This window comes from Orcinus orca, chromosome X (assembly GCF_937001465.1).
Source record: "Orcinus orca chromosome X, mOrcOrc1.1, whole genome shotgun sequence".
Classification (NCBI taxonomy): Eukaryota; Metazoa; Chordata; class Mammalia; order Artiodactyla; family Delphinidae; genus Orcinus; species Orcinus orca.
The window spans coordinates 64427999-64453428 of record NC_064580.1 but is presented as its reverse complement, the minus strand read 5'-3'; the positions used below and the strand labels follow the sequence as shown (position 1 = coordinate 64453428).

At 36.5% G+C, this 25430-nt stretch overlaps 1 pseudogene; it reads right to left on the bottom strand.

The window, feature by feature from the left end:
• LOC117198132 (dnaJ homolog subfamily B member 6-like) overlaps positions 1-25430 on the bottom strand; it is a 94150-nt pseudogene that overhangs the window by 54082 nt on the left and 14638 nt on the right.

The window sequence follows — 25430 nt, the reverse complement described above, 5'->3', positions numbered from 1 at the left end:
CTTTAAATATAAAACACAAATAGACTGAAATGGGTGGAAAAACAATATCAGAAGGAAATGATAAGCATAAGTTCACTAAAATAGTTGCATTAATAGTAGATAAAACAGATTTAAAAACAAAACTTATTACTGGAAATCAAGAAGGACTAAGACTAAAAAAAGTACTGATTCAACAATACACAATAATCATAAACGTATTTGCACTCAGTAACAGAATACATGAACTACATCAAAATACATGAACTAAAGACTGACAAAATAAAAGGTAATTCTACACTCATGGTTGCTAATTTTAAACCTCTGTCAGCAATTCACAGACATAAAAAAAAAATTCAGGAATGCATACATGCATAAAAGATATGAACAACGTTATCAATCACCTAGATTCAATTGATACTGTTAGATAATACAACAAAAATGACATAACACACATTATTTTCAATTGCACAAGGTAGGTTTACCAAGAGGGACAATATGCTGGACCATAATACAGTACAAGTATAAATAAAAACATTAAGATTGGCTTCCCTGGTGGCACAGTGGTTAAGAATCCACCTGCTAATGCTGGGGACATGGGTTTGAGCCCCGGTCTGGGAAGATCCCACATGCCATGGAGCAACTAAGCCCGTGCACCACAGCTACTGAGCCTGTGCTCTGGAGCCCGCAAGCCACAACTACTGAAGCCTACAGGCCTAGAGCCCATGCTCTGCAGCAAAGAGAAGCCGCCACAATGAGAAGCCCACGCACCACAACGAAGAGTAATCCCCCACTCGCTGCAACAAGAGGAAGCCTGCGTGTGCAGCAACAAAGACCTAATGCAGCCAAAAATAAATTAATTAAATTAAAAAAAAACAAGTTAAAACATTAAGATTGTAAAGAATATGTTCTTTAACCACAACAGAATTAAACACAAACCATAAGGTAACTAGGAAGCCCCCAAATACTTAGAAATTAAACATTCCTTTAAATGAACATTGACTCAGTCAAAAAACTACTAACAAAAAAAAGAAAGATCAGATGACATTTTGTACTGAATAATAATGAAAATATGTTTTAAATCTGTGAGATGCAGCTAAATAGAGAAATTTATGACTTTAAATGTCTATCTTAGAAAAGAAGGAAGGTCTTGGGACTTCTCTGGTGGTGCAGTGGTTAAGAATCTGCCTGCCATATACCCTGAGAAAACCATAATTCAAAAAGAGTCATGTACCACAATGTTCACTGCAGCTCTATTTACAATAGCCAGGACATGGAAGCAACCTAAGTATCCATAAACTGGTGAATGGATAAAGAAGATGTGGCACATATATACAATGGAATATTACTCAGCCATAAAAAGAAACGAAATTGAGTTATTTGTAGTGAGGTGGATGGACCTAGAGTCTGTCATACAGAGTGAAGTAAGTCAGAAAGAGAAAAACAAATACCGTATACTAACACATATATATGGAATCTAAAAAACAAACAAAAAATGGTCATGAAAAGCCTAGGGGCAAGATGGCAATAAAGACGCAGACCTACTAGAGAATGGACTTGAGGATATGGTGAGAGGGGAAGGGTAAGCTGTGACAAAGTGAGAGGGTGGCACGCACATATATACACTACCAAACGTAAAATAGCTAGTGGGAAGCAGGTGCATAGCACAGGGAGATCAGCTCGGTGTTTTGTGATCACCTAGAGGGGTGGGATAGGGAGGGTGAGAGGGAGAGAAACGCAAGAGGGAAGAGATATGGGGATATATGTATATGTATAACTGATTCACTTTGTTATAAAGCAGAAACTAACACCCCATTGTAAAGCAATTATACTCCAATAAAGATGTTTAAAAAAAAAAAAAGAATCCGCCTGCCAATGCAGGGGACATGGGTTTGATCCCTCGTCTGGGAAGATATCCCACATGCTGCAGAGCAACTAAGCCATTGCACCACAACTACTGAGCCTGCGCTCTAAAGCCCACGAGCCACCACTACTGAGCCTGCGTGCCATACTGCTGATGCCCGCGTACCCTAGAGCCCATGTGCAGCAACTACTGAGCCCGCATGTGGCAACTACTAAAGCCTGCATGCCTAGAGCCTGTGCTCTGCAACAAGAGAAGCCAGCGTACTGCAACGAAGAGTAACCCCCACTCGCTGCAACTAGAGAAAGCCCACGTGTACCAATGAAGACCCAACGCAGCCAAAAAAAAGAAGGAAGGTCTCAAATCGATCTAAGCCAGTGCGGGGGGGGGGTTCACTGATTTACAGCCCCCAGGCCTGTGTTGTCTTTGTAAATAATGTTTTACCAGAACACAGCCACATCCATTCACTTAAATTATCTATGGCCGACTTCTGCCACAACAGCAGCACTGAGCAATTGTGAGAGGCCATACGGTCCATAAAGCTAAAATACTATGCTGCCCTTTAACAAAAACTTTGCCTACACCTGACCTAAACTTCTACCTTATGAAAGCAGGAAAGGAAGACAAGTTAAACTCAAAGCAAGCAAAAGCAAATTATAAAGGTAAGAGCAGAAATCACTGAAATAAAAAACTGAAAAATAGAGAAAACAAAAAAGTCTCAAAACTGATAAATTAGATAGATTGATAAAGAAAGGAATAAAACTAATTTCTAACATCAGGAATTAAATAAGGAACATCACTACAGATGCTTCATACATTCAAAAAATAAAAAAGGAATATTATGAATTGATATGGAGTAGGTTCCAAAAAGTAGTATTAAAAGGAAAACTCAAAATACAATATGTTAAAGAACAAATATATCATGCTACCTATTGTGTGAGAAGGGAAAATAAGAAAACATATATCTGTGTCAGCAGAATAAACCAGAAAACAATGAACTGAGTCATCAATAAGGGATGGGGAAGCAAATGAGGTAGAACGGATATAGGAGAGAATGACACTTCTCTGAGTGTAATCTTTTGTACACTTTTTAACTTATTAAAGCATATTACTACTCTAAATATTCAAAAAATAAAATTATATCAGTAAGAACGTGATGGAAGGAAAACTAAAACTAAACAAATGAACATAGTTACATTCTGTGTTTACACCATAACCATATGGAGAGAAGAAAAGGAAGCAAATGGGATGGGAAAAAGAGAAAGAGGAAGGGGCAGGGAAATAGGCAAGGAAAGGGGAAGAATGGAAAGAAGGGAGGGAGGGAAGAAGAAAGGATGCATTCAAGTATCTTATAAACACAATATCTGACAGTATACCCTCAGTCTTGGGGGATGCGGGGGTGTCAGGGGGCGAGGAGCAGTAGTGAAAATAAACCCTTAACTATTCTTAGTGGGTTTGTTTATTGGCTTTTGGGTGAAGCAATTTTGAAAATACTTTAGATACATTGTAAGACCGCACAATTGCGTAAATATTTTTGATGTTACTGGGAGCCAGTTTTCCCACTGTGCATAGAAGGAAGAGATAATTATAGAATGGGGAAAATCAAGAAAGAACACTATAGGGATGGATTAGAACTGAAGGTACAGTATGAACCCACACAGAAATAAAATATGTATATGTTTAGTATATATATATATCTGTGTATCTGTGTATATATATGTATGTACTTCCTAGCTCTGTAGGAAGGGCTAACAAGAAAAGAGCTCAGGAGCAATGAGCAACCAAGCACCGAGATCTTGGTTTGTAAATACTATTCCTCCACTAAAAGGAGCCAAGGCTCCTAGAAGAAAGAGACAATTGCAGGATGAGGCAGGATAGGTATGAGTCTTATGATGACAAAAGTAAGGAAATGTTCAAATAAATGTTGGGGACATATTACAAGCACATAAGAAACAGTTTTAAGGGGCTCCCATGGGCCATGTCTAGAACATTTTGAGCAAAAAAATAATTAAGAAACAAAATGAATTATTAACCATTGAAAAAAGCTAAGAATTTCAATCCCTCATAATAATAAATAAATCAGAGAGAAGGTAGGTCTTGTGCTTATAGTATTATGCTGAGGCTTGACTGGTAAATCTGGAGGAAGTACTAGAGTTGCAAAACATTCACAGTAAAGAATGGGCAAGGATAAAGGCTAAGTCCAGGGGGATATTTTGATAGGGTGCAAGATATTTTCATGATCTCAAAATATCTCACTACACTGTGATGGAATCATCAACAATGTGAATATTCTGGTTGCCATACTGTACTACAGTTTTACAAGGTTGTGGAAATGCTGCAGATTAAAGAAGGCTACAAAGACATGACGACTAAGTATAATATATTTTTTGGTATAAAAAACATAACATAAAATTTATTATTTCAGCCATTTAAAAATGTACAATTCAGTGACATTAAGTACATTCACATTTTTGGCCAACCATCACCACCATCCATCTCATCATCCCAAACTGAAACACTGCACCAATTAAACAATGATTCTTATTCTCCCTCACCAGCCCCCCACCCCCAGACCACTATGCTACCTTCTGTATCTATAAATCTGACTATTCTACGTACCACATATAAGTAGAATCATACAGTATTTGCCATTTTGTGGCTGGCTCGTTTCACTTAGCATAATATTTTCAAGGTTTATCCATGTTGTAGTATGTATCAGAATTTCATTCCTTTTTAAGACTAATATTCCATTGTATGTATACATGATATTTTGTTTTATCCATTCACCTGTTGATGAATTTTTAGGTTGTTTCAACCTTTTGGCTATTGTGAATAATGCTGCTATGAATATTGGTGTGCAAATACCTGTCTCTGCTTTCACTTATTCTGAAACTATATCTAGAAGTGAAATTGCTGGATCATATGGCAATTCTGCTTAATTTTTTAAGGAACTGCCATATAGTTTTCTACAGTAGCTGTACCATTTCACATTCCCAACAGAAATGTCCTGTTTTGCATTATACCCCCATGTTTGTTTCCTGTTTTCGAGATTCCACGTTGCTCTCTTGTAATTAACTGCCTTGTTTTGGTGTGACACAGCCTCCATTTGCTTTCTGAGAAAGGGTGTGTAAGAGATACAATTTTTTTGAACTTGTGTGTCTGAAAATGAGCTGTTTTGCTCTCACACTTGATTATTTGGTTGAGTATAACATTCTAGGTTAAAAATATTTTCAAATTGTTTACTTCATTATCCTTCAGCTTCCAGTGTTTTTACTGGCAAGTTCAAAGATATATTTATTCTTGTTCTTTTCATGCAACATGGTTCCCCCCTGCACCCCCCATGCAAGTTATTATGATCTTCTTTTGATTCCCATTGTTCTGAAATGTCACAATTATGTCCCTTGCTGTTGGTCTTTCTTTTCCACTATGCTGGGCACTTAGTGCGCTGATACAGTTTGAAAATGCACATCTGACATTTCTGAGAAAATTTTAAAAATTATTTTAATATTTTCCTTTCCTCCATATTCTCTGCTCTCTCTCCTTTATTTGGATGTTAGATATCCTGTTCTAATCCACTAATTTTCTTAACTTTTCTCTCTTATTTTCATAGCTTTGTCTTTTTGTTCTACTATCTGGGACATTTCCTTGGTTTATCTTTCAATCCACTTATGGACTTTTTCATTTATGTTATCATGTTTTTAATTTCTAAGAGCTCATTTTGGTCCTTTAAATATTCCTTTACATGGCTTTTTTTTTTTGGCTGAGCTGGGTCTTTGTTGCTGCGTGCGCGCTTTCTCTAGTTGCAGCGAGCGGGGGCTACTCTTCGTTGCAGTGCACGGGCTTCTCATTGCGGTGGCTATGCTTGTTGCGGAGCAAGGGCCCTAGAGTGCGTGGGCTTCAGTAGTTGCGGCACACGGGCTTAGTTGCTCTGTGGCATGTGGGATTTTCCCGGACCAGGGATCAAACCTGTGTCCCCTGCATGGGAAAGTGGATTCTTAACCACTGCGCCACCTGGGAAGTCCTGGCATTTTATTGTTTCATGGATGCAAAGTTTTCTCTCATCTCTCTAAAGGAATTTATTATAATTAAAACATTTTCTTCTGTTCTCTGCATTGTTTGTTTGTCTTTAATTCCTTGCTGTTGGTTTGTTCATTTTGGTCTCTGCCTTTCTGCTTAAAGATTTTCTTCAAATGTGGAGTGATCCATGGTTGTCTGTTCATATCTAAGGGACTGGAATGAAAAGCTGATTGGAAGTTTTAGGTATATAGGTGGGGCTTGTTAATCTTTGTTCTTCGTGGTAGAATGACATGGTTGGGTCATTTCAATGGAGATTCCCAACTGTAAATACTGGTCTGATTTCTTCAGCTGGTCAATTTACTCTGAGAGAACTCCAGCATTCTCTTGGCTGTCAGCAAAGTCTATGCTTTCTTCATGGCACTACCTTGTATAGTTAAACGCTAAAACAAAGTTTTTAGTCTGACTATTGTAAGAGTTCAGGCAAGGTAGGGATCAATGAGTGGCAGCAACGTTGGGGGAATCTTAATAAATGATGTGTGACGTGGGATAAGCCCTTCCTAGGAAAATAAACTGGCACACCTAAGTATAATATTTATCTCTAGGCTGGATCCAGGACTACATGGGGTAAAAATGCTATAAAGAACATTGTTATGAAATATGAAGGATAGTTTAGACAAATGAGGTAGACAAATGTATTATGGTTATAAAAAAAAAACAAAAACAACCCTATTCTTAGAAAGTATCCACTTAAGTATTTAGGGGTAAAGGGCCAAATGTTCTAGAAAAAAAAAACTATTTATACAGAGTGAAGAGGGAGGAGCACAAAAGGTAAAACTAGTAGTGGAAAATGTAAACAATAGACAAATCTTGATAAGAGAATACATGTGTTCCTTATATTATTTTGGTAAGTTTCCATAAGTTTAAAAATATTTTTGAATGAAAAATTTTTAAAAAAGGAATGACATCCATAACATTTCTTAAAAACTACTGTAAATTTTTATCCAGAATATTAAAAACAATACTGTCGCAAATCAATTAACAAAATTAAAAGACAAAACAACCCAATAGATAACAGTAAATGATGTGAAAAGAAACTTAAGAAAAGGAAACCAGAATCATTAATAAGCCTATGAAAAGATCTTCAACATCACCAATAATTAGTGAAACGCAAATTAAAGCACAAGATATAATTTCATATCCATCATGTTGGCAAATTTTTTAAAGAAATAATAACAAAAGTGCTGAAAAGCATAAGCAGGGGGGAAAAGGGATAAGGAGAGGAAAGAAAATGTTACTGAGAAACAAATATTCTCATACTCTTTGGTGAGAGCGTAAATTGGAACAATCACTCTGGAGAGTAACACATATTTCACTTTACATACACATAATTTCACTTTAATAAAAACACTGAAGAAATTCTCATATGTGTGTAAGAAGTCCTCTAAAGATTTTACTGCAGCTTTGTATTTAATAGTAAATAACTGGAAACAACCTAAACATCCATCAATAGGCTAACAGATCCATTGTATTTTCACCAAGTGGACTATGGTACAGTAATTGAAATGAATTGGCTAGATTAATATATTTATCAATATAGATAAATCCCAGGGTAAGATATTAAAAATACTTAACAACTAGTATGGCACCAACCAGAAAAGACATTGTAAATAACTACTATGGCTATACCACTCCATAGTGGCTGAATATCCCGTATCTCAAAAATGAGTGAAAAAAACCAAAGTTGTAGAATACATAAAATATGATAGAATTTTAATAAAGTTTAATAGCATGGAAAAACCATTACTATATAACTAAGCAGTAAAAGTATTAAAAAAAACACATGGTAAGGATATACAACTTCAGAATAGGACTTACTTGTGGCATGTGATGAAGAGGGGGGCTTCAACTGTACTGTTTAAAGTTTTTAAAAATCTGAAACAAATATAACATTTAAGATCTGTTAAAGCAGGGTAGTAGTAACAAGCGCTCAGTTTCTCATTGCCAATATATTCCGTTTGAAATATTTCATTTAAAAAATTTAGATGACTTACTTTCAGGAGAACCAGAGGATAGAAAAGAGACTCCACTCTTAAAGGGCACACCCCAAATCTCACACACTCTGAGACCCTGGGAAGAAGCAGTAATTTGAAAGAAGCCTGGATCAGACCCTCCTGCTGATCTTGGAGAGGCTCTACGAGAGGCAGGAGGCAACTGGAGCTCACCCTGAGGACACAGATGCTGGCAGCAGCCATTTTGGGGAGCTCATTCTATCAGGAGGATACTGGTGCTGGAAAACGCCATTTTGGAATCTTCCCTCTAGCTTATTAGGGATGGAACTGGCCCCACCCACCAGCCTGTCGGCATCAGTTCTGGGATGCTTTAGGTCAAGCAGCTACTCACATGGGAACACAGACCCACCCACCAGCAGACCAGCTGCCTTAGGACCCCTTGAGCACCAGCCACCCTCAGACATGGGCTACCACCAATGCACCAGCACTAGCCCAGGGACCTCTGAGGGCCTACAGCCAGCCATTAAGACCCAGTCCGCCTACCAGTGGGCAGACACCAACTCTGGGACCCCCAGGGCCCTGCAGCCAGAGACATCAGGACCTGGCTCTGCCTACCAGCAGGCTGGCATTAGCCCCAGGACACCCTGGGCCCTGGCTGCACATACCAGTGGGTGGGCACCAACCCCGGAACCCCCTTGACCCTGGTGGTGCCCACCAGTGGGCAGACACCAGCGCTAGGACCACCACAGACCCATGGTCTACCAGTGTCAAGACCCACCACACCTACCAGGAGGCTGGTGTCAACCCAGGGACCCCCTAGGTCCCAGCCCCATCCACCAGAGGGGCTGACATCAGCTCCAGGATTCCCCAGGGCCCTGCAGTCAAAAACCTTGGGACCCAGCTTTGCCCACCAATGGACTGGCACTAGTCCCAGGATTCCTGGGACCTGGCCCCGCCCACCAGCAGGCCAACACCAGCTCTGAGACACTGTGGACCCCTCAGTCAGCTGCCCTAGGATCCAGCCTGCTCAGCAGCTGGCTGACACCAGGTTTGGGACACCCTGGGCTCTTCAATAGATGAATGGATAAAGAAGATGTGGGATACACACACACACACACACACACACACACACACACACACACAGTGGAATATTACTTAGCCATAAAAAAGAATGAAATCTTGACCTAGAGAGTATTATTCTAAGTGAAATCTAAAAACCAAAACAAATGAACAAACATAATACAGAAACATAAATACAGAGAACAGATGGTTGCCAGAGGGGAGGGAGTGAGAGGAGAGAAATCAGTGAGGGGGATTAAGAGTTGCACGATAAATGAGTCACTGCTATAAAATGTACAGTGTGGGAAATATAGCCAATAATTATGTAATACCTTTGAATGGTGATAGATGGTAACTAGATTTATCGTGAAGATCATTTTGAAATATACAGAAATATCAAATCAGTATGTTGTACAACAGGAACTAACATAGTACTGTGGGTCAATTATACTTCAAAAACAAAGTAACTCATAGAAAAATGCATCAGATTTGTGGTTACGAGAGATGGGTGGGGGGGGTGGGGTTTGGATGAAGACAGTCAAAAGTTACAAACTTCTCGTTATAAGATAAATAAGTACTAGGGATGTAATGTACAACATGATAAATTAACAGTGATGTATGTTATGGATAGAAGTTGTTAAGAGTAAATCCTAAGAGTCCTCATCACAAGAAAAAATTTTTTTTCTATTTCTTTAATTTTGCATCTATATGAAATATGGATATTCACTAAACTTATTGTGGTAATCATTTAATGATGCATGTTAAGTCTAATCATTATGTTGTATGCCTTAAACTTATACAGTGCTATATGTCCATTATATCTCAATAAAACTAAAATAAAAATGTACAAAAAATAAAATTAAAAAGAAAAATATAAGTAGATTAAAAACATAGTTACCAACAATTTCATTAACCTAGGATTAAATCACAAAGTGGCTGCTAAGGAGTGGTGAACTTGTAAGGCCAGCAGGTCCAGGGAAGGGCCCAGGGAGCCAGACGGAACCCCCGCCAAAGTGGCTGATACAACCGACGACACCTGACATTGCAGGCCCAGGACTTCCCACTCGGCCCCGGTCTTCCCGCTCCCCAAGGGGCAGAACCAACGGCTCTGAGGCTGATGCAACCGACACCTGACATTGCCACAACACCCGAGAGATTACCAAAAAAGGGCTGCCTCACACAGCAAGCGCCTCCCCTGCGTCCACCCCTATAAATTTTGTTCGTGCCTGCACCCGCGCGCGACTTCTCTGGCCCCTTTCTCTCGGACCAGTGAACCTCGCCCGGGAGCGTTCCTAAATAAAGCTTGTTTAAGCTCTCCTCCGTTTTTGGTGCCGTTGCTTACAGAACTGACTGGAAAGGGGCACAAGGAAACTTTCACAGGTGATGGAAATGGAAGGGTTACAATGCTTTAGGGGTGCAAAATTTGCCACCCCAAAATGTTTCTCTTTGGCATGAGGATTAATTTAGGCTGATTATTTTTAAATAACAGAAGACTCTGGAAGACTGTCATTATACTTACCCTGAAACTATCTAAAGAATTTAGATCAAGGGCCTGTTCCTGGAATAGAGCTATCACCAAAGATATCTGCAAATAATATGAACTAGCTGTGGTGGGAGGAAACTTAGCAGGGCCTAGAGATCAAGAGTCCACTCTGTGTCAGGTTGTCTCTGCATTTATATACCAGACCCTTGCTTTTCCATCTCCATGTGAATTGCCTTCCTTCCCTTTGAAGTCCCAAACCACTACCCCCAACACCCTCTTTTGTCTTTAGCTAAAGATGGTATTTAAGGTGAAGGCTTCAGCCATTTTGGCAAGTTACTCAACATTCCTGGGTCTGCCCCATGTATACATGTTATTAAACTTTTGTTTGATTTTTCTTCTGTTAATCTCCTGTAAATCATGTCAATCTAATTACTAGACCAGCCAGAGGTCTAGTAAGGATAGAGGAAAGGCTTCCAGTAAGGATAGAGGAAAATTTCTTTCTTCCCGATAATGCATTTTAATATATGTGAACTATACCTCAAAGTTTTAAAATGGGATTATATGAGCTTTTATTTTAAATAGTTCAATTTTATTTTACTTGTTTTAAAGAGGAGAGAAAGAAAAATGACAGTGAAGGACTTGCTGAATTGCACATGCTATTTCACAAGAAATATAACTTACAAAATGACACCCTAATGTTTTTTTTGGATGAAAAATCATTAGCATGTAAAACATTATATATATTCTTACCACATGTTAATTTTAAAGTATTGACACCATACAATGAAGAATGAGAATAAAAGAATGAGGATAATTACTTCTACAACTCATAAAATGACAAATTTCTGTGGCTGGTGTATTTCTACTTTCAGGGCTTATAACACATTTTGTTGTGTAACCTTACTCCCTCAGTTTTTCCTCTAGTTCAACATTTACCATGGATTCAATGTTTACCACCAGTCCTTTTATAACAGTTAATTCTATTCCTGTAATTGACAAAAAATTAATCAACAGTCAATCTATTGAAAGAAAAGGAAAATTTTATTTGAGCCAAATTGAGGATTATAACCGAGGAACAGCCTCTCAGAAAGATCTGAGAACTGTTCCACCCATTAGAGGTCAAAGCAGTTTTTTTGAGACAGAAAGCTGTACATTAAATGCCACAGATAGATTGCACAATTCAGATCTGCAAGTACAAAATGGTGGGTCATTGTGACTCCTTACAAGATTAAGAAGGAATGCTATCTTTTAAGGAGTTGTCTTGTTGGTGCTAGGAGAATGTTGCTCTTTATGGTTGAGCAGGTATTTCTGCTGACAGGGAGGTTTGGTCGATGCATAATGCAAATACACAATGCACAATAGAGGGGAGACAAGAGGCCAAAGGGCAGAGAAAAAGCTTTAGTTTTAAATTTTCCTTGACTTGCCTTATATGAATTTTTATTTACTTCGTGGTTGACTATATTTCACTGTTAAATACCTTTTTCAAGAAAGGTTCATGAATGCTAATTCCATGAGTAATTTTATATTTAATTATTTCTGCCTGTCTCCTTAATACTTGAAAGACAACCTCTCTCTTTGAGTGATATGGTAACAAATTTGGTGACAATTTTTTAGATGAATTCCAGTCACTATGGTGAACTTAAGAATGCTATGGGAAACCTCCCCTCACCCAACTCAAAATAGAAATGCTGGATAAAATAGAACACACTGACAAAAGTACATAAGAAAGATCAAAGAGAAGAGAAGAAATTCCTCAGATACCAGAAACAAAGACAGAACTCAAAGCCACTGCTGTGATATCTAGGCAAGAAATGTGCTCTCCAGAAAGTAGAAGAGCTTGGCTTCCTGTATGGAAGGTCCTACAGATCCAAAAAAAGAGAGTGACAATTCACAGCTCCAGTTCCACAACCAACATACAAAAGTATCCTTTGCCCATCACTGCCAATAGTAGTTGTCTATTTAGTTTTATACCAATCTAGCAGATAAGAAAGGATATTGCACTTATAACTTGCATTTCCTTCAGTATATTTTCTATGCTTATTATTGATTTGGATAGGCATTTCCATTCGTATCTTTTATCCATTAATCTACTATTTTTCTTACTAACTCTTTGGAATAGCAGAGATAGAAACCCTTTACCTTTTGCGTGCAATACAAATTAGTTTTCTTTCAAATTCTGTTTGTGGTGTATTTTACCATAAAAGTTATTTTAAAACTTAAATTTATCTTTAAAAAGAATTCAAAAGTTTCTGCCTTAGTTGGAGGCTGTAATTTTCTCAAGTGAAAAAAAAGTGAATTTTCAGAGATATTAAAAAATTTAAAGTCCTCACATTTTCATCAACTCTCCTACTTCTTGCACTCTTAACCTCGCCTGAACAAGTTTAGTGTCAACAATCATTTGGATCATATTCTCATTTTCTCCAAGTTTTTTTTTTCTTCATGGCTTAATTTGCTAGAAACCAAGGCCTTTTGGGGCAGACAAAGCAGATTTCTGACCAAAGAATATTACCACAGATGAAGTTCATCTCGTAATGATAAAAGGGTTAAGAAAGACATAATGCCAAAAGTCTATGCAGAGCCTCAAAATAAATTCAGCAAAAATTAATAGAACTTCAAGGAGAAACAGATTGACTGCAATTATATTTAAAGATTTCAATATATTTCTCACCATAATTGGTAGAAAAAGTGGACAGAAAATCAGTAAAGATAGAGACTGAACAACTCAATCAACTAACTTGACCTGGCTGATGTTTATATAACACTTCAGCCAACAGCGGACACACATTCTTTTTTAAGCACACACTGAGCATTTTTAAGATAAATCATAACCAGGGCCATAAAACAATCTTAAGTAAATTTAAAATAATGCAAATCATATAAAGCATATTCTTTGACTATAAGAGAATTAAAATAGATAATAATCCAGAAAGATCTCTGGAATATCCCCCAATATCCCCCAAATGTATGCAAACTAAATAGCACACTCATGGATCAAAGAAGAAATCAATACGGAAATTAGAAAGTATTTTGAACATAAAATTAAAACTATATCAAAATTTGTGGGAAGTCACCAAAGATGTACATAGGAGAAAACAGCATAAAATCCCTATGTGAGAGAGAAAAGTCTTGACTCAGTGACCTGACCTTAAGAAACTAGAAAAAGAGCAAATTAAACTAGAGGTAATAAGCAGGAAAAAAAAATCAGCCTAAAAAAAAAAAAAATCAATGAACTGATAACATAAAATAAAGAAAATAAATGAAACCAAAATGTAGATCTTTGAGAAGATTAATAAAATTGATAAACCTCTAGCCAGGCTGATGAGAAAACAGAGAGAAAAAGAGAAGGCAGGACAGCATTACCACAAATGAGAAAGGTGACATCACCCGGTTACATAGATATAAAAAAATGATAAGTGAATTTTATGAACTTCATGTCAATAAATTCAATGACTGAAGTGAAATGGGCATATTCTTTAAAAGATGCACACTATCAAAGCTCACTCAAATATATGTATATAACCTAAAGATATTACAATAAATGTTAAAAATCTTCCCCAAAAGAAAACATCAGGCTAAGATGAATTCACTGGTGAATTCTACTAAACATGTAAGGATGAAATAATATGGATTCTTCAAACATTATTTCAGAAAACTGAAGAAGTATTACACTCCAACTCAGTTTAATGAATTAGGCCACAATCAGGCTGATACTAAAACCTCACAAAGACATAAGAAAACTACAAACTAATATCCCTCATGAAAGTAAATGCAACAATTAACAAAATTTTAGCAAATCTAATCTAACAACATATAAACAGAGTAATGTATCTTGACAAAGTAAGGTTTATCCCAGAAATACAAGCCTGTTTCATAATTCAAAAATAAATGTAGTTAAATACATTGAATTCCAAAAGAAAAACCACATAATCATCTCAATGAACACAAAAATAGCACTTGACTAAATTCCAAGCTCATTCAAGACTTTAAAACTCAAAAAACTAAGAATGAAAAGAAACTGATTTAACCTAATAAAGGAAATCTACAAAACAAAAACCTATAGTTACTACCATACTTAATGGTGAAAGACTGAATGCCCATTCCTACCACTTCTATTCAACACTGTATTGGGAGTTCTAGGCAGTAAATAAGGGGAAAAAATTAAAGAAGATGAGATTAGAAAGAAAGAAGTAAAACTGCCCTTATTTGCAGGTGAAATAATCCTATATGTAGAAAATCCTAAGGAATCCATAATAAAACTACACAACTAACAAAGAAATTTAGGAAGCAATAGGATACAGGATTTAAACCCCAAAATCAATTGTATTTCTACACTACAATAAACCATCCAAAAATGAAATTAAGAGACCTCCATTCTGAATAGCATCAAAAAGAATAAAACATTTAGGAATACATTTAACAAAAGAAAAGATTTATACATTAAAAACTACAAAACACTTCTTGGAGAAATTGAGATATATAAATGGAAAGAAATTTATGGAAATCTACATTCATGGATTGGAACATGCAATATTATTATGAAGACAACACTCACCACACTGCTCTATAAAGTCAATGCAATCTATATCAAAATCCCAACAGGCTTTTGTGTGTGTGTGTGTGTGTGTGTGTGTGTGGAAAATGGCAAATGATCCTAAAGGCAAAAAATGCAGAATACCAGAAACAATTTTGAAAAACAAAAGTATTAGGTCTTTCATTACCAGATTTTAAAACTTACTTTAAATTTACAGTAATCAAGACAGTACAACACTGATAAAAGGTTAGATACAGAAAATAACTGATATATTGGACTTCATCAAAATTAAAAATTTTAGTGCTTCAGATAGACACTATAGGAAATGAAAAGACAAGCCACCCAGTGGGAGAAAATATTTGAAAATCATATTTTTGATAACTTTGTGTCCAAACTCTGTAGATATAAAGAACTCTTACAATGCAATAAGAAAAACATTAGAAATGGAAAAGATTTAAATGTTATTCCTTCAAATACATATGAATGAGCAATAAGCAAATGAAAAGATGCTCAAGCTCATTAGAGTTTAAGGAAATGCAAAATAAAACCACAACAAAATACCACTTCACACAAACTAAAATGGCTATAACCAAAAAGACGGGGAGCAACAAGTGACGATGAGGATGTGGAGAAATGTGAACTCTCATATATTATAGGTGGGAATGTAAAATAGCACAGCCACTGTGGAAAACAATTTGGCAGCTTCTTTAAAAGCTAAATAAATACTTACCCTATGACCCAGGTAATCCACTCCAAAAAATCTACACAAGAGAAATGAAAACATACAAGAATATGTACATCAATGTTCACAGCAGCATTTATTAATAGTCAAAAGAAAAACAAAAAGGGGAAACAATTTAACTTTCTGTCAAGTGCTAAATGGAAAAACAAAAATGTAGTATATTTATAAAATTGAATAATATTCAGCTCTAAAAAAGAACTAAAATACTGATATATGCTACCACAAGGATAAACCTCAGAAAGATTTTGGGAACTCCCTGGTGGTCCAGTGGTTAGGACTCGGCACTTTCACTGTCATGGTCCCAGGTTCAATCCCTGATGTTGGGGAACTAAGATCTTGCAAGCTGTGCAGGGCGGCCAAAAAAAAAGAAGAGAGATTTTAATAAGTGAAGGGGGATCAAACTCAGTATAATAAATATTATACGATTTCACTTATATGAAATATCCAGAAAAGGTTAATTTTAGACAGATCAGTGGTAGCCTGGGGCTGAGGACAGGAACAGGACTGAATATAAACAGGCTTGAGGGAGTTTTTTGAAATAGTGAAATGTCCTAAAGCTGGATTGTGGTGACAGCTGCACACTATACAAATTTACTGAAAATAAGTAAATGCAATGACTAATTTTTATGGTATGATATTATACCTCAATAATGCTTAAAAAGAACCAAATTGAAAATTTTTAACTAAAAAATACATCATCTACAATAAAAAAAATTCACTTGAGATCTCAATAGCGGAATAGAGACAGGAAGAAAAAGTCACTGAATTTGAATTTGAAGACAGACAACAGAAATTACTGTTCTGAGCAACAGAACAACAACAAAAAAGGTTGAAACAAAACATACACTCAGGATCTATAGGGCACTATAAAAATGCTTAGCATACAAGTCTTCAGAATGCCAGAAAGAGATAAATATTGCGCAGGCAAATAATGTTCATAGGAATATCAGCCAAAAACTTCCCAAATTTGATGAAAGATAAATCCACATATTCAACCACCTCAGCAAACCCAAACAAGATAAACCGAAAGAAAAACACACCCAAAAATATTAGTCAAACTGCTAAAAAATAAAGAAAAAATTTGCAAGCAGCTACAAAAAACAACACATTCCTTAAGGGGAAACAATGATTCAAACAACTGCAAATTTCTCTTCAGAAACGATGGGGGACATAGTAGAAAAACACCTTTATTTAAAGTGCTGAAAGAAGAAGTAAATAATGGTTTCATTATCTAACACCTCTTTATCCAGTGAAAACGTCCTTTAGGAATGAAGGTGAAATGAACACATTCTTAGATGCAGGAAAATGAAGAGAATTCATCTCAAGCAGCATTGAGATGAAATGATAGAGAGCTATTTACTCTTGAAGGTAAATAATGTCCAGAGGGAGCTAGGATCTTTAGGAATGAAGGAAGAACAATGGAACTGGTAAATAACTAACAGATTATTTTTCTCCTCCTAAATTCTTTAAAATATGTAAGACTCTAAAATATGAAAGGAATCATAACACAGTCTGGTGGGCCTTCAAAATATATAAATGTAAGACACATGGCAACTATTAAAAAAACCACTGGGGGTATAAAGAGATCTATATGAATGTTAAGGCTTCTGTGTTTCACTTGAAGTGGTAAAACATAAAATCTATGCAAACTGTTAGGTGATTGCTAGGTATGTATAGTGTAATCCCTACAGCAACCACAACAGCAAAGCAAATTTAAGAGATGCAACCAAAAGTTTAAAAAAGAACTTTAAAATGCAATACTAAAAAAAATGGTCAAATAATGCAAAAGAAAAAAATGAAAAACATCAACAAACAAAATTAACAAAGACAACAAAGGTCAGACATGTAGGAAGTTAGAAAAAGCATCACTATGTTCCTTAAGAGAAGACACAAGCTTGACAACTTGATTTTCTTGACCTCAGAAGTTAAGCCATTGTGGCAAAGAATTATAAAGAAATTTAGAGAAAGGAAGGTGCCTACAGGGAAAGATAGAATGAGCAATTGATTACTGGAACGAATGCCACAGAAAGTCATATAAAAGCAGGTAGGAATATTAAACTAAAAATTATAATAAACTGCTAATGGCCAAGTATGGGATTCCACAAGAAGGAGAAGCCCCTCAAGGTTTCAAAAACAAGGGTCAGGCTGTACTGGCCTGCAGTTTTATCAACAGATGGCCACAAGGAAGATCAGAGAGAAAGATTCCCTCTGTGCTATCGGGGGAAGGGGAGCAGCAACTATGGCTGAAATCCTGCCCAGAAGCATCTCTCCTATCTCTCTTACCAAAGAAAAAGTACTTAATCTCAAAGTAAGATCACTAAAACTTGTGGCCTGAAGAACTGGGTAGAGGAATAGAGGGCAGACAAAAATTAATACCAGGCCTATCTCCCCTAAGGAACAAAAGCCTAAATGCACAACGTGGGGAAACCCAGTGGTGGAAACCAACTACATCTGGGTAAGGGAGAAAAAACAAAGCTTTAGCCCTGGAGGAGGAACAGGAATACAAGCTGGGAACAGCATTAAATATGAAGGTGCAAGAAGACTTGTGAAGGCCATACTCTAAGACCCAGAATCACAGTGCCGGCTTAAAATTAAAATAATACACAGGGGAAAACTGAAGGAGACAGACCCTCTCTGGGAAGCATTGCAAAGAAAGAAACCCAAAGCCAAGCAGGGACATGAAAACAAAGTATCATTACATGGTTCAAAATCTCTGGTGCACTGAGGGAAACCATAGCAACAAGCTTCAAAACCAACTCAATTCTCACTAACTGGATACAAAATTCCACATTAATAGCCTAGACAAAAGAAAGGTATGTTTTTCTCAAAGAATAAAAAATATATACTTCAGTATCTACTATCTTATATAACGTCTATCAACAAAAATTATAATGTAAACAAAAATAATGTGATAAAAAACAGTCTGAAAAAGTGCAATCTTCAAAACCAGACTCGGATATGAGATGTGGGAACTAACAGAGAATTTTAAATAACTAGGATAATACGTTTGAAACGTAGGCAACAGACGAGATCACGTAGGTAATATCAGAAGACAGGTAGAAACTATAAGAAGGAATCATATAAAAATGGTAGAAATTTTTTTTTTTTTTTTTTTTGTGGTACGCGGGCCTCTCACTGTTGTGGCCTCTCCCGTTGCGGAGCACAGGCTCCGGACGCGCAGGCTCAGCGGCCATAGCTCACCGGCCCAACCGCTCCGCGGCATGTGGGATCTTCCCGGACCGGGGCACGAACCCGTGTCCCCTGCATCGGCAGGCGGACTCTCAACCACTGCGCCACCAGGGAAGCCCAGAAAATGGTAGAAATTTAAAACGCAGAAATGAAGAATGCCTTTTGCTTATTTGTTTTTGTTTGTTTGTTTTTGCGGTACACGGGCCTCTCACTGTTGTGGCCTCTTCCGTTGTGGCGCACAGGCTCCGGACACGCAGGCTCAGCGGCCATGGCTCACGGGCCCAGCCACTCCGTGGCATGTGGGATCTTCCCGGACCAGGGCACGAACCCGTGTCCCCTGAATCAGCAGGCGGACTCTCAACCACTGAGCCACCAGGGAAGCCCAAAGAATGCCTTTAATGGGCTCATAAGTAGACTCAACACAAATGACTAATCAGGAAACTCGAACATAGGTTGACAGAAACTCCAAAGTAAGGTGAAAAACTAAGGGAAAAAAACTATCATTCAAGACAAAACTATAGAGACAGTAAAAAGATCAGTGGTGGCCAGAGGTTAGGGGATGGAGGGAGAGATAAACAGGGAAAGTACAGTGGATTTTTAGGGCAGAGATTCTGTATAGCAGTTTAATCTTGGATGTATTGTCATTATAAGTTTGTGCAAACCCATATAATGTACAACAGTACACTGAACCCCAATGTAAACTATGGATTTGGATGATGATGTGGTTTTTTTCCCTAATAAATTTATTATTTATTTATTTTTGGCTGCATTCAGTCTTCGTTGCTGCACACGGGCTTTCTCTAGTTGTGGCGAGTGAGGGCTACTACTCTTCATTGCAGTGCACGGGCTTCTCATGGCGGAGGTTTCTCTTGTTGTGGAGCATGGGCCCTAGGTGCGCAGGCTTCAGTACTTGTGGCACGTAAGCTCAATAGTTGTGGCTCACAGACTCCAGAGCACAGGCTCAGTAGTTGTGTGCACGGGCTTAGTTGCTCCATGGCACGTGGGATCTTCCCAGACCAGGGCCTGAACCTGTGTCTCCTGCGTTGGCAGGCAGATTCTTAACCACTGTGTGACCAGGGAAGTCCCTGGATGATGATGTGTTAATGTACGTTTATCAGTTGTAGCAAAAGTACCACTTTGGTGGGAAATGTTGATAATGGGGGCAACATTGCATGTGTAGGGGAAGGGGTATATGGGAAATCTCTGTACCTTGTTTTCAATTTTGTTATGAACCTAAAACTCCACTAAAAAGGTAAAGTCTGTTTAAAAAAATGACTAACTCAAATCCATACAAAGAAATAAACAGCACCAGGAAAACTTATTACATGGGTAAATATAAATGATAGAATATATTTTTTACCCTTTTCTTCTAAAATGATTTAAAAGAGAAATGCATACAAGGAGATCAGCTCAGTGCTTTGTGACCACCCAGAGGGGTGGGATAGGGAGGGTGGGAGGGAGGGAGACACAAGAGGGAAGAGATACAGGAACATATGTATATGTATAACTGATTCACTTTGTTATAAAGCAGAAACTAACACACCATTGTGGAGCAACTATACTCCAATAAAGATGCTAAAAAAAAATGAGAAGTGCATAAAAGATACAAATACAAAACAAGTATAAAACAGCATTGTTGGGTTACAACATGTAAAGGCCTCATTTGTATGGCTACAGCACAAAGGAGAGAGGGTGCAAAAAAAGAATTATTGGAAGATTCCATACAATGTTGGACATAACTTAGTATTAATCTAAAGTAGATGATTTCAAGTTAATATGCATATTATAATCTCTTGAGCAACAATTTTAAAATAAACTAAAAAATACACTACAAATGAGTTTCCTCTTGCCAGCAATTGGTATTTATAGGTTTAAAATTTTTTTATTCATTCTATTATGGGTATAGGGATATCTTTTTTTTTCATTGAATTTCTGTAATTGCAAATGAGCATCTTTTCATTTGCTCATTTGCCGTATCTGTATTTTCTTTGGTGAGGTGTTTGTCCAGATCTTCTGGCCAATTTTTAATTGGTTTTTTTGTTTCCTTATTGTTGAGTTTTAAGAGCTCTTTGTATATTAAAGTCCTTTATTAGATATGGGGTTTGCAAAATTTTCTCCTAGTCTATGGTTTTTGTCTTTTCATTCTCTTGACAGTGTTTTATGAGCGCAAACATTTTTTTAAATTTTTGGGACACGCTGCGCGGCTTATGGGATCTTAGTTCCCTGACCAGGGATCGAACCCAGGCCCCCTGCAGTGAAAGTGCAAGTCCTAACCACTGGACCACCAGGGAATTCCAGAGCAAACATTTTTAATTTTAATAAAGTCCTACTTATCAATTTCTTTTTTGATGTCATATCTAAAACTCATCACCAAACCCGAATTCACATATTCTCCTGTATTTTCTTTTAGAAGTCTTACAGTTTTCCATTTTCTACTTAGGTCTGTGTTCCACTTTCAGTTCATTTTTGTGAAGGGTGAGGGCCTCAAAATAGGTTCACTTTTTAACCTGTGGACATACAATTGTTCTAGCACCATTTGTTGAAAAGACTATCCTTTTACCATTGTACAGCCTTTCTGCCTTTGTCAAAGGTTAGTTTGCTATGTTTGTATGGGTTGTTTCTCAACTCTATTCTGTTCCATTGATCTATATGCCTATCCTTTTACCAGTAGCATGCTGTTGTCATAACTATAGCTTTACAGTAAGTCTTGAAACCAAGTGGTATAAGCCCTCCAACTCTGTGCTTCTTCCGCACTATGTTACTTGTTATAGATAATTTGCCTTTCCATAAAAGGTTTAGAATCAGCTTATGAATATCAACAAAATATTCTGGTGGAATTTTTATGTAAATTGGATTGAATCTACAGCTCAAGGTAGGAAAATTTGACATTTTAACAATCTTGAGCTTTCCAATCCATGAACAGAAAGTATCTCTCCATTTATTTAGATCTTCTTTGACCTCAACAGACCCTGTACATATTTTTCATCAACAGACCCTGTACTTATTTTGTTAAATTTACACCTAAGTACTTCATTTTCATTTGGTGCAACTGGAAATGGTATTTTTTTTTTTATTACAAATTCCAATTGTTCATTGCTGGCATATAAGAAAATAATTGTAAGAGGCACATGAAAAGCTGCTCAACATAACTAATTATTAGAGAAATGCAAATCAAAACTACAATGAGGTATCACCTCACACCAGTTAGAATGGGCATCATCAGAAAATCTACAAACAACAATTGCTGGAGAGCATGTGGAGAATAGGGAACCCTCTTGCACTGTTGGGGGGAATGTAAATTGATACAGCCACTATGGAGAACAGTATGGAGGTTTCTTAAAAAACTAAAAATAGAATTACCATATGACCCAGCAATCCCACTCCTGGGCATATACCCAGAGAAAGCCATAATTCAAAAAGACACATGCACCCCAATGTTCACTGCAGCACTATTTACAATAGCCAGGTCATGGAAGCAACCTAAATGCCCATTGACAGATGAATGGATAAAGAAGATGTGGTATATATATACAATGGAATATTACTCAGCCATAAAAAAGAACAAAATTGGGTCATTTGTAGAGAAGTGGATGGACCTAGAGACTGCCATACAGAGTGAAGTAAGTCAGAAAGAGTAAAACAAATATCGTATATTAATGCATGTATATGGAATCTAGAAAAATGGTACAGATCAACTGGTTTACAAGGCTAGAGACACAGATGTAGAGAACAAATGTATGGACACCAAGGGGGAAAAGCAGGGGTGGTGATGGTGGTGGTGGGATGAATTGGGAGCTTGGGATTGACACATACACACTAATATATATAAAATAACTAATAAGAACATGTTATATATTAAAAAATAGAATTAAAAAAACAAAACAAAAAAGATTTAAAGGAATAAAGAGAAAAAAGAAAATAATTGACTTTTGTATAGTCTAAATGTATCCTGCATCCTTCTTATCCTTGCTTATTAGTTCTAGATTTTGGGGTTACTTTTCTTACTGTTTTCTAACTCTGCTTTTAAAGAACTACATCGCCGTACAGAATACCTCTCTCTCGTAATTAGAGAAACTGTGCATCAGTTTGTCATCACAGGTGTTTTTTTTAATGGAACGATGTTTCCAATACTGTATTATGAAAAAAATACTGTATAATGAATATGACTGTATGCCATAAAATTTTTATAACACTTCATTCAGTATTGTATAGGCTATCATATTGATTACACTAGGCTACCATAAAGCAATCATATTGCTGCTTCTTCATTGTCAATGCATAAATGATTACACCTGTAACTATATGTTAATTTCTTTTTTCACATTATCTTTTCATTTTTGGTATCTAGTGTTAGTAATATGTATAACATCTACATGCTTTGTATCATATAATACTGATGGAGGTACTGATAGACATCTAGTAAACAGATGACATAAGCTTATGATCTCGATAAATACAGTAGAGTACTGTAAATGTATTTTTCTTATGATTTTCCTAGTAACATTTTCTTTTCTCTAGCTTACTTTATTATAAAAATACAGTATATAATACATATATCACATAAGACATGTATTAATCAACTATTTATTTTATTGGTAAATCTTCTGGTTAAGTTCTTGAGGAGTCAAAAGTTTAATATGTGGATTTTTGACTGCCTGGAGGATTGGTGCTCCTAACTTTTGCACTGTTTAAGGGTCAACTGTACTTGCCAATCATGTATCTGGTAAGAGACTAGTGTCCAGAATACACCAAGAGCTGTTATAACTCAATAATGAGAAGGCAAACATCCACTTAAAAATCAGACAAAATATTTAAATAGACATTTCATCAAAACAGATATATGAAAAGCTAATAAAAAAGCATGGAGGGAATTTCCTGGCGGTGCAGTGGTTAGGACTCCACGCTTTCACTGCTGAGTGTGTGGGTTCAATCCCTGATCCGGGAACTAATATCCTGCAAGCCACAGGGCGCAGCCAAAAAAAAAAAAAAAACAGGAAAAATTCCCTAATTCATTAGTCATTAAGGAAATGCAAATTGAAACCACAATGAGATGCAATTTTACTCCAATAGAATGCAGTAACATGTAGACAGAAATGTAAAAATCATTAACCCTCCTACATTGCTGGTGGGAATATAGTATGCTAAAGTTACTTTGAAAGAGAATTTGGAAATTTCTTAGAAAGTTAAACATAAATTACCAAATGAGCCTACAATTTACACATAAGAGAAATGAAAAGATACTCACACAAAGATTTCCATGTGAATGTTCACAGAAGCATAATTTATAATAGCCAACAAAACAGAAACAACCCAAACTCTCAAGTGTTTAATACAGAAACAAAAACTGGTATACTCGTACAACTGAACATTATGTGCAAACAAATGAGATACTGAATGAAATACTTCAAAATAATTAACCTATGTAAAAGAAATCAAACACAAAGACTACAAGTTATATGATTCCAATTGTATGAAAGACCCAGAAAAGGCAAATCTGTAGAAGCAAAAGTAGATTAGTGTTTGCCTGGGGTTAAAGGTGGAAACGGAGATTAAATGTAAACTACTATGAGGGATGTTACTGGAATGGTGAAAATGTTGTAAAACGTGATTATGGTAATGGTTGCAGAGCTCATTAAATTTACTAAAAATTATTTAATTGTATACTTTAAATGAGCAAATTAAATGGTATGTAAGTTTTATCTGAAAAACAGTTGATTTTTAAAATTGGAATGGTCTAAACAACACCAAAAGAAGACAGACAGACATTGTCATATGGGATAAAACACAAGCCAACCCACCTATCTATTTACTCCAATTATCTGACCTAAAAACCCAACCACCAACCTACTTACTGTGAAACACACACCCACACAAACTTTACATATACAAAAAGATTAAAAGTAAAACATGAAGAAAGACATAGCATGAAATACTAACCAAAGAAAAAAGATGAGAATCTATACTAATTTGAATCAAACAACAGAACAAGAAGTATTATCAGAGAATAAAGAGGAACATTATGAAAAGATAAAGGGGTGACAGCCCCCAAAAGATATAATAATCCCATATGCATATGCACCTAACAACAGATTCTCAAAATACAGAAGACAATAAATCATAGATGTGAAAAGACATACAGGCAAATTAAAAAATAGTTCGAGATTTCAACACTGCTCTCTAAAAAGTTAATAATAAATCATAGGTGTGAAAGGATATATAGATGTGAAATAAATAAATCATAGATGTGAAAGGATATATAGGCAAATTCAAAAGTAGTTCGAGATTTCAACACTGCTCTCTAAAAAGTTAATAATACAGTCAGAAAACCAGAACAAATATGGAAGGCATGAACAACACTATCAACCAACTTGATATAATTATAGAACACACCAAACAATAACAATAAAATACATATTCTTCTAAAATACACATGTGTAACACTAGCAAGATAGATCATGTTCTGGTCTATAAAACAAATCTCACTGAGTTTAAATAATAATAATATAAAGTGCACTCTAAAATATAAAATTAAACTAGAAATCAATAACAGAGATATCTGGAAA